The sequence below is a fragment of the Dromiciops gliroides genome, chromosome 4 (genome assembly GCF_019393635.1).
Source record: "Dromiciops gliroides isolate mDroGli1 chromosome 4, mDroGli1.pri, whole genome shotgun sequence".
NCBI lineage: Eukaryota > Metazoa > Chordata > Mammalia > Microbiotheria > Microbiotheriidae > Dromiciops > Dromiciops gliroides.
Genome location: NC_057864.1, coordinates 81,324,540 through 81,334,126, shown reverse-complemented (window position 1 = coordinate 81,334,126; position 9,587 = coordinate 81,324,540). Strand labels below are relative to the sequence as shown.

The 9,587-nt window shown below is 37.5% G+C and overlaps 1 pseudogene; it reads left to right on the top strand.

Annotated features, from left to right (window-relative positions):
- The first annotated feature begins 376 nt into the window (after positions 1-376).
- On the top strand, positions 377-2,400 carry LOC122725600 (annotated as a pseudogene).
- The last annotated feature ends 7,187 nt before the right edge of the window (positions 2,401-9,587 follow it).

Below are 9,587 nucleotides of genomic sequence, written 5' to 3'. Positions count from 1 at the left end.
GGTGGAGGAGCAGGGCAGTAAATGAACTTTACACTCATCAGAACAGGCTTAAAGACTTTAATCTCATCAGAGTTAGTTGGAGGAATTAACACACACACACCCAATTGCATGGAGTAATCTATTTTATCTGAACAGTAAATGAGCCTAGCACTTATCAGAATTGGCTCAAAGACATTAATCTCATCAGAATTGGCTCAAGGAGTTTCAGGCCCTCCTCCCTCTTTCCATCCTCCCCACCTTGTACCCCGCTTCCCCAAACACCATCTCCCCACTTGCCCTCCCCCAAGACGGGGAGCCACAGTCTGATCTTCTGTGCCAAGGGGGCTCACACCTGAGTTGGACCAGACAGAGCTTGCACTTGGCCTTATGGGCTAAGAAGAAAGCCAAGGTCATCACAGTAATGAATGTTGTAGAAGAAAACCAGGGGACTGGGGAGCCACAGAAGGTGGTGGAGGCCAGTCCTCCTGCTTTAGACCAACCTACTGATCCTGCTTTCCCCACTGTGGACACCACACCTGAACCAGTGGGGGCTTATGTTGGGGACAAAATTAATGCTAAACCTCTGATGATAAGCCTGAGTATGAGGATGGCTGAGGCATTGGCACTGGGGAACTGGTATGGGGAACACTGCAGGCCTCCTCCTAGTGGCCCAGCCAAATTATATTCTGGTGGATGACAGACCAAAGCCGAGCTGCTGAAGGCACCTAGTGGGTCATTGGTTTGGAGATAGAAAGTTCTCAGTGGTGTGTGTTGAGAAATTGATGCTACTCAGCTTCTTCTGCAGTCCTTTACACCAAGCCACATATGAAAAGCAGCCCATATACCAGATAGCTTTCTATGAGATCCTTAAGGTGGCCAGCAGCTGTGCTGGGAAGCTGTTTCCAGCCCGCCCTGAAAATGATGAAAGCAACACAGGCAAGGCCGTGGATATGCAGAACAAACAAATAATTGAGTGGGCTCTGGGCAGTTTCTAGCCTTTGGGTCCCAAGGGCCTGGAACCACCAGAAGAAGAGAGAAATTCCTACAAGGAAGTTTAAACTGACATGTGGGCCCCAATAGAGCCTGAAGCTGCTGCCTATGCCCCACCTCCACCAGCCAAAAAGCCCCGAAAGAGCACAGCAGAGAAGCCCAAGATCAAAGAGATCATTGACGAATGCACAAGAGAGCAGCTGGTACATGAGGTGCAGCAGAAGTGCAGGAATATTGAAGACATCTGCATCTCCTGTGGGAGCCTCAATGTCACCCTGGAATGCCCCCTCTTCATTGGAGGAATGTGCCAAAACTAAAAGAACTGCTTTCTGTAGTGTGCCTATCAGTATGACAATGATGGCTACCAGTTAGATTATACTTTCTGCCGAGATATCCTCATGTATGGGAATAACTGTAGCAGGTGCTTCTGTGTGGAATGTGTGGACCTCTTGGTGGACCTAGGTACTGCCCAGGCAGCCATCAAAGAAGACCCCTGGAACTGCTACATGTGTGGGCACAAAGGCACCTATGGGCTATTGTGGCAGGGAGATGCCTGGCCATTGTGACTCCAGATGTTTTTCACCAATAACCATGACCAGGAGTTTGAGCCTCCTAAAGTTTATCCCCCAGTCCCAGCTGAGAAACGGAAGCCAAACTGGGTGCTGAAGGACTTTGGGATCCAGGTAGACCACTACATTGCCTCAGAGGTGTGTGAGGACTCCATCACTTTGGGCATGATCTGGCATCAAGGGAAGATCATGTATGTGGGGGATATCCACAATGTCATACAGAAATAGGGCCCTTTTGATTTGGTATTTGGAGGCAGTCCCTGCAATGACCTTTCTATTGTCAATCCTGCTTGCAAGGGTCTCTATGAGGGCACTGGACGACTCTTCTTTGAGTTCCGCATGAGGCCTGGCCCAAGGATGGTGATGAGTACCCCTTCTTCTGGCTCTTTGAAAATGTGGTGGCCATGGGGATCAGTGATAAGAGGGACATCTCATGCTTTGTAGAGTCCAACTCTGTGATAATTGATGCCAAAGAAGTGTCAGTAGTGCACAGGGCTCACTACCTCTGGGGTAACCTTCCCAGTATGAACAGGCCATTGGCATCTACCGTAAATGATAAGCTGGAACTTTAGGAGTGTTTGGAGCATGGCAGGATAGCAAAGTTCAGCAAAGTGAGGACCACTACAACTAGGTCAAACTCCATCAAGCAGGGCAAAGATCAGCATTTTCCTGTCTTCATGAATGAGAAAGAGGACATCTTTTGTTGCACCGAAATGGAGAGGATCTTTGGCTTCCCAGTTCATTACACAGATGTCTCCAACATGAGCCGTCCAAATGGCAAAGACTGCTGGGCCGGTCATGGATTGTGCCTGTGATCCACCACTTCTTTGCCCCCTTGAAGGAATATTTTGCCTATGTGTAAAGGACATGAAAGTGAACTGGGATGGTAACATCTAATCAAAGCAAAACCACCAAGAATGAGAGGATGGAGAGAAGTATCAGCACCCAGAAGAGAGAGAGAGAGAGAAAAGAAATAAAAAAAACCAACCAAACAAAACACAAAAAACCACTAAATGTGAAAACATCCACAAGGCATTGCTGAACAAAAGGGTTGGACATCATCTGATTTTTTGATGTTAAACTTTGGATCCTATTTAAAAAACAAAACAAACAAACAAACAAAAAAAAGAATTGGCTCACGGAGGGAATAACATACATAGTCAATTGGATGGAGTAATCTATCTAACCCTGCAGGAAAATAGGGGAAGGGGATAAAGAGAGACAGGCAAAAGAAGAGAGGGCAGATTGGGGGAGGGTACAGACAGAAGCAAATCCCTTTTGAAGAGAGATAGGATGAAAGAAGATAGATAATAGAGTAAATATCATGGGAAACAGAATAGGATGGAGGGAAACAGTTAACAATCGTAATTCTGAGAAAGAGAAAAGGGGGGAAATTGTACAAAAACAATTTTTATAGCAACTCTTTGTGGTGGCTAAGTATTGGGAATCAAGGGAATGTCCATCAATTGAGGAATGACTGAAGAAGCTGTGGTGATATATGATTGTAGTGGAATGGTATTGTGCTATGGGAAATGACAAGCAAGATGATCCCGGAAAAACCTGGAAAGACTCATATGAATTTATGTATAGTGAAAAGAGCAGAACTGGGATGATATTGTGCATAGTGACAGTAGTATTGTTGGAAGAACAATTGTGAATGACAACTACTCTTAGCAATTGTGATAAAATAATGGTATTTAGCAGATACTCAAAGACCCACCTGGAGATTAATCAAGACTGATTGAATCAAGTGAGAGTAATTGACTGCTGATTAAGCCTACTTCAAGTTAATTGGATTGTAATCACACCTGGCTATCCCTTAAGAAGGTATTGTTCTTAGAAACTAGACTGTTAACTCAACCTGAGAACACCTTCAAAGACAATGGATTTGGATGATGCCAACCAATCACCTTGAAGCAGTGTGTAAGGACCACCTCTATTCCAGATCCAAAAAAAAGCTTCCACAAACAGCTTGCGAAGGGGTTCCTGATTAAAGCAGGCTTGTTGAGGAGAACTTCAGGAAGAACCCAACCAAGCTGGAACTCTAGGCTAGGTAGGACTTCTTTTTCATAACCTTCTGAACTCTTTGTAAATATCTGTATGTTCTAATAAATGTTTAATGCCCAAAGACTGGTACTGAAGCCTTTTAATTTTTGTCGACCACAATTAAGATTTTAAACATCATACAATACAATGATCTAAGACAATCTCAACATAATAATGATGAAGCATACTATCCACTCCCTTAGAAAGAACTGATAAAAAGAGCACTTTTAGATTGAACATATATAACCTATACCAGATTGGTTGCTTTTTTGTGGAGGGGGGAGGAATGGGAGGGAGGGAAAAAAATTTAGAACTCTAAATCTTATGAAGATGAATGTTGAAAACTACCCTTACATGTAACTGGAAAAAATGAAATAAATGTTTGTTGCAAAAAACAAAAAAACAAACAGGCATTGACCAGTCACAAATGCTTTATTTTTCTAAATTGACTGATGGAATTGCTCTTATTTTTTATTAAAATATTAAAACAACATAACCAAATATTTTGAAAAGATTGCTGTTGTCCTGTATTGTTTTTCTTAAAAAGGTAGACATTAACACCCATATACATCTAGTGAAGCAGCCATCCTAAAGAGACATTTCCTGTTGATCAAAGAGGTACACATTTACTTTTCACTAAACCAAAGACAGAAACATACTTAAAATGCTATCTCAGAAAAACTTCAAATGTGTCAGGATGGTTTCTAATATTTAATATGTCTAAAAAATCATTTCAAATCTTATTTCCCTGATAGCAATTCTGTGTAAGCCTAACCTGGAAATCTGAGTTCTGTAAGCTGTCCGTTACTTAAATACAATAATGTTAAGTCTTTAAACTGGGGGGAAGTCATTGAGAATGATAATCCCAGAATCATCCTGTGACCCATTTGACATCAATGAATTTAACTCACTCTCCTATAACCCCAGTATCCCTAGTTCATTTAATTCTTTAAGCTTTAATGAAAAATAGCAATAAGCCAAGAAGAGAAAGTAGTTGAAAATCCCTTTATAGCAAGTGTAGTTTAAGAGGATAAGGCAAGGGTGAATATGACTCTTCAAAATATTTCTCAACTTTATCATTTCATAGGGGAATATATTATCAATCTTTTCCCTTTGCATTAGGAATATTGGAAGGAGTCATCACATGAGTATATGTGTCCAATGTCCAATGTTCACTTTATCTAGACTGTGTTTTTAACCCTTCCTTATATATTTAAGGTTTTTATTTCATCTATTTATTTACCACCTGAGATTCATAATCTTGCAATACAGTCACCATTTAATGAGGTAGCAATTTAAATAATGTACAGAATCTGATACTTTGTTAAAAGGCAAATCCCCCTTGATAAATATTTCATTTATTTATAATATCACTGTAATTAGAGGAAAAAACTCGAGGATATTTGAGATCAAAATAAAGATATGGGTGTTCATGAAGGAAATATGAAGAGTATAATCTTTAGTCCTTTGGAAACAATTTTGGGAAAAAAACACAAAGATTTTCATACATCATGACAATTTATCTATTTTACCTATAGTTCCTATATTATACATGTTAACCAGAGGATAAATATATCTAGATTTTCTTTTAATGTTTTTTTATCTCAGATTTACTAATATTTTCCTGAATGGCATCCAATTTGATCTATTCAAAATCTATTTTGATCTATTCAAATACACATATATCAGGTAGAGGTGTCCCCATTCTAAATATCTCAGGTAAAATGTGTGTGGTGAAGTCTGAAGAAGGTCACAAGAGAACATGTTAGTGTGGGAAAATTATGGGGTTCTGGGGGACCCAGAGAGCCTTGCCTTATCTTTCTTATGGCCATACCAGAGTCAGGAGAATTTCAAAGGAAATGTAGATTGACCTTGCTGACTACCTAAAAGAAGTGAACTCCTTTCCCCTCAGAGGGTCTGTCCTCTGAACTCTGACCTCAGCCCATACTGCTTATGGACCACTGTCAAATCCAGTAAATCAATAGGTTTGAATGATGCTAGCCAATTAGCTTGAAGCAGTGTGTAAGGGCTGTCTCTCTTTCAGAATGCAGAAGCTTAATCTCTCTCACACTTTCTTGGCCTGGGATGCAGGAGAAGCAGTCACATGGCCCACTCTGTCTCTCTCTCTTCTATCCTAGGCAGGGCTTCTGAACTTTCAGAGCCATGTATTCTATCTTTACTAATATTTAATATGCTTTAATAAATGCTTAATGCTCCAAACTGGTGCTAGAGCCTCTAATTTTTGAGTAACAATATATTAGAAACCCCAGCTAAATTCCCTAAAACTTGGGACAGAGATAGAGGCACCCCCATAAAATTTCAAATGACTCATTTGAAATTATATTACCAAGAGTGTACTAGTTTCTTGTCTATTATAGGTTGTGGGAATTCAAAGAATTATATTTTAAAAACATTTGCTAAGGTCCTGCTCTAATGACCCAATGTGTTATGTCAGGAAAATTGATTTCCCAGAATATGCTAGGGACAAAAACACTGGAAAGTCAATAATCTGGAAAGGTTTCACTATACATATATCATCTGAGATAAGTCTGTCATGCAACTCATGAGGTAAATAATGGGGAGATGATTACAAACTAAGTAGCAGGAGGAGGGATCCATAAAATGATTTTATATTTCTTTGGAAGTATTGAAATATTTAGAGAATATAAATACTCAAGTTGCAGAATAAGACATGTTTATTTCAGATGGATAATGAGGGAATTTGTTTTCTATGCATATTTGTTACAAGGATATTGTTTTTGTTTTTTAGGTAAGGGAATGGATAAGGGAGAAAATTGATTAATACTGATAAAAATAAATTTTAATTAAAAAATTGATGTGGAGCATACAGAGCTTTATTAAGGTGAGATTTAAGACCAAAGAGATGGGCAGAGCCAAGATGGCAGATATGAAGCAGCAAACTATCTGGAGTCTCAAGATTCCCCTCTGAGACACTTTAAAATAATTCATTGAATACAATTCTGAAGTGGCATAACCAATAAAAGATCAGGGTGAGATATTCTTCTAGTGCAAGACAACTTTTGAGGTCAGCAGTAGTAGTGACACAGGTTTGGGGTTGGGCTGGAGCATACCTGTCAAAAACATTGGCAGAGGTGGTGGACACTGAAAGCAGAAAGAGTCACAGAAGCCACATTCTGAGCTTTCAAAGGTCTGAGGCAGTAAAGATCTCACAGAAATTGTCTGAAAGATATTAAAAAATACCTTTTTACTGTCACTGGGCCCAGGATCTGGCACTGTTTACTAACTTCATTGCCCATACACAGTTCTAACTCATAATTCCAGGGCTGAGAGGAAGATGGGAAGACTTGTGGTTATTCATAAAGAAGCAGGAGCTCCAGTCACAGTTCCAAGGCAGAGAAGAGAAACATGATATTTCCAAGGGACAAGGGACCCTTTCTTTTTTTTTTCTTTTTTTTTTTTTGTGAGGCAATTGGGGTTAAGTGACTTGCCCATGGTCACACAGCTAGTAAGTGTTGTGTCTGAGGCTGGATTTGAACTCAGGTCCTCTTGACTCCAGGGCCAGTACTCTATCCACTATGCCACCTAGCTTCCCCAAGGGGCCCTTTCTTAGTAAAGACCATAGTGCAGACTAGAAGAGCAATGACCACACATTTCTCTTGGTCACACTAACTTGGAGGCACTGAAAATTTGCAGACCCTTAAAACTGGCTTTGAAAATAGAAGCAAGTAAAACTAAGAGTTGGTTTTATGAAAAAAAATAATACAATATATTAATTTTTGGTTAATTTGATTTAAAAAGGAAGAAACCAAATTACGATCATCAAAAATGAAAAGGGTGAATTCACCACACATGAAGAGGAAATTAAAACAATAATTGAGACATTTTTCCCAACTGTATGTCAATAAATATGACAATCTAATTGAAATGGCTTGTTACTCATAAAAATATCAATTGCCCAGTTTAACAGAAAATGGAAATAAAATATTTAAATTATTCCATTTTAGAAAAAGAAATTGAACAAGCCTAAGAAAAATATACAGCATCAGATGGATTTTCAAGTAAATTTTACCAAACATTTTAAAAACAAATAATTCCTATACTATATAAACTATTTGGAAAAAAATAAATGGAGTCTGTCCATTCCTTTTATGACAAAATTTGTTACTGATACCTAAACCAGAAAAAGCCAAAACAGAAAAGGAAAATTATAGACCAATTTCCCTAATAAATACTAATACAACCATTTAAAATAAAATATTGTCAAAGAGAATACAGCAATTTATCACAAGGATTATTATACTATGACTAGGTAGAATTTTGACCACAAACGTAGGGCTGGTTCAATATTAAGGAAACTATAAGCATAATTTACCATATCAATAATAAAACTAACAGAAATCTGTTGAGATCATTAGACAAAATACAGAACTCATTCCTATTAAAAACACTAAAGAGCATAGGAATGAATGGATTTTTCTTTAAAATGATAAGTAGGATCTATCATCACTATTAGTTAATATTGGACAAAAAATGTCAGTCTTAAAGTAAGAGAAAAAATATATTTAAGGCATTAGAAAAGGCAATGAGAAAACAAAACTATCACTTTTTGCTGATGATATGATGTTATACTTAGAGAAACCTAGAGAATAAATAAGAAAACTGCATAAAATAATTAATAACTTTAGAAAAGTTGAAGGATATGAAATATAAAAAAATAATCAGCACTTCAATATATGAGTAACAAAGCCAAGCAGCAAGAAATAGAAAAAGAAATTCTATTTAACATAACTGTAGACAATGTAAACTATTTAGGAGTCTGCATAACAAGTCAAAACCAGAAACTATATCAACAAAGTTGCAAAGCACTTTTCACACAAATAAATTCAGATATAAATAATTAGAAAAATATCAATTGCTCATGGGTAGGCTGAGCTAATATAACAAAAATGACAATTTCACTTAATCAATTTATTCAGTTCCATATCAATCAAATTACAAAAACATAGTTATCTTATAAAGCTAAAAATGACAAAATTCATCTGGAAGAACAAAAGGTCAAGAATATCAAGAGAATTAATGGGCGAAATGCAAAGGAAGGAGACCTACCCATACCAGATCTAAAACCAAATTATAAAACAGCAGTTATTGAAACTATGTGCTACTGACTAAGATATAGAGAGGTAGATCAGTGGAATAGGTTAGATACACAAGTCAGTAGTAAATGACAATAGCAATCTATAGTTTGAGATACATTGACAACAGCTTCTGCAGTAAGAACTCACTATTTGACCAAAAAAATTGCAGGAAATACTGGAGAAAAGGATGTCAGAAACTAGGTATAGACCCACATCACACATCATACACCAAGAAAAGGTCAAAATGGATGAATTATTTAGATATAAATGATGATAACATAAGCCAATTAGGAGAACAAAGAAGAATTAAGCTGTCAGATCTATGGAAAAGGTAAGAATTTATGACCAAACAATAGATAGAGAACATTATGAAATGCAAAATGCATAATTTTCATTAGATTAAATTTTAAAAGTTTTTGCACAAACAAAATCAATGCAACCAAGGTTAAAAAGGAAATAGAGAGCTTTTCAACAAGCCAGTTTTCTGACAAAGGCCTCATTTCTCAAATATATAGAGAACTAAGTCAAATTTATAAGAATATAAGTCATTCCCCAATCAAAGGATTTGAAAAAAACAGTTTTCAGAGGAAGAAATCAAAGCTATCTATAGTCATATGAAAAAATGCTCTAAATCACAATTGATTAGAGAAAAGCAAATCAAAACACATCGGTTACCTCACACCTATCAGATTGGCTAATGTGACAAAAAAGGAGAATGATAAATGTTGAAGAAGATATGGGGAAATTGGGACACTAATACATTGTTAATGGAGTTCTGGAGAACAATTTGAAACTATGCCCAAAGTCCTGAAAAACTGTGGATACGCTTTTACCCAGCAATACTACTATAAAATCTGTATCCCAAAAAATATCATAAAAAGGGAAA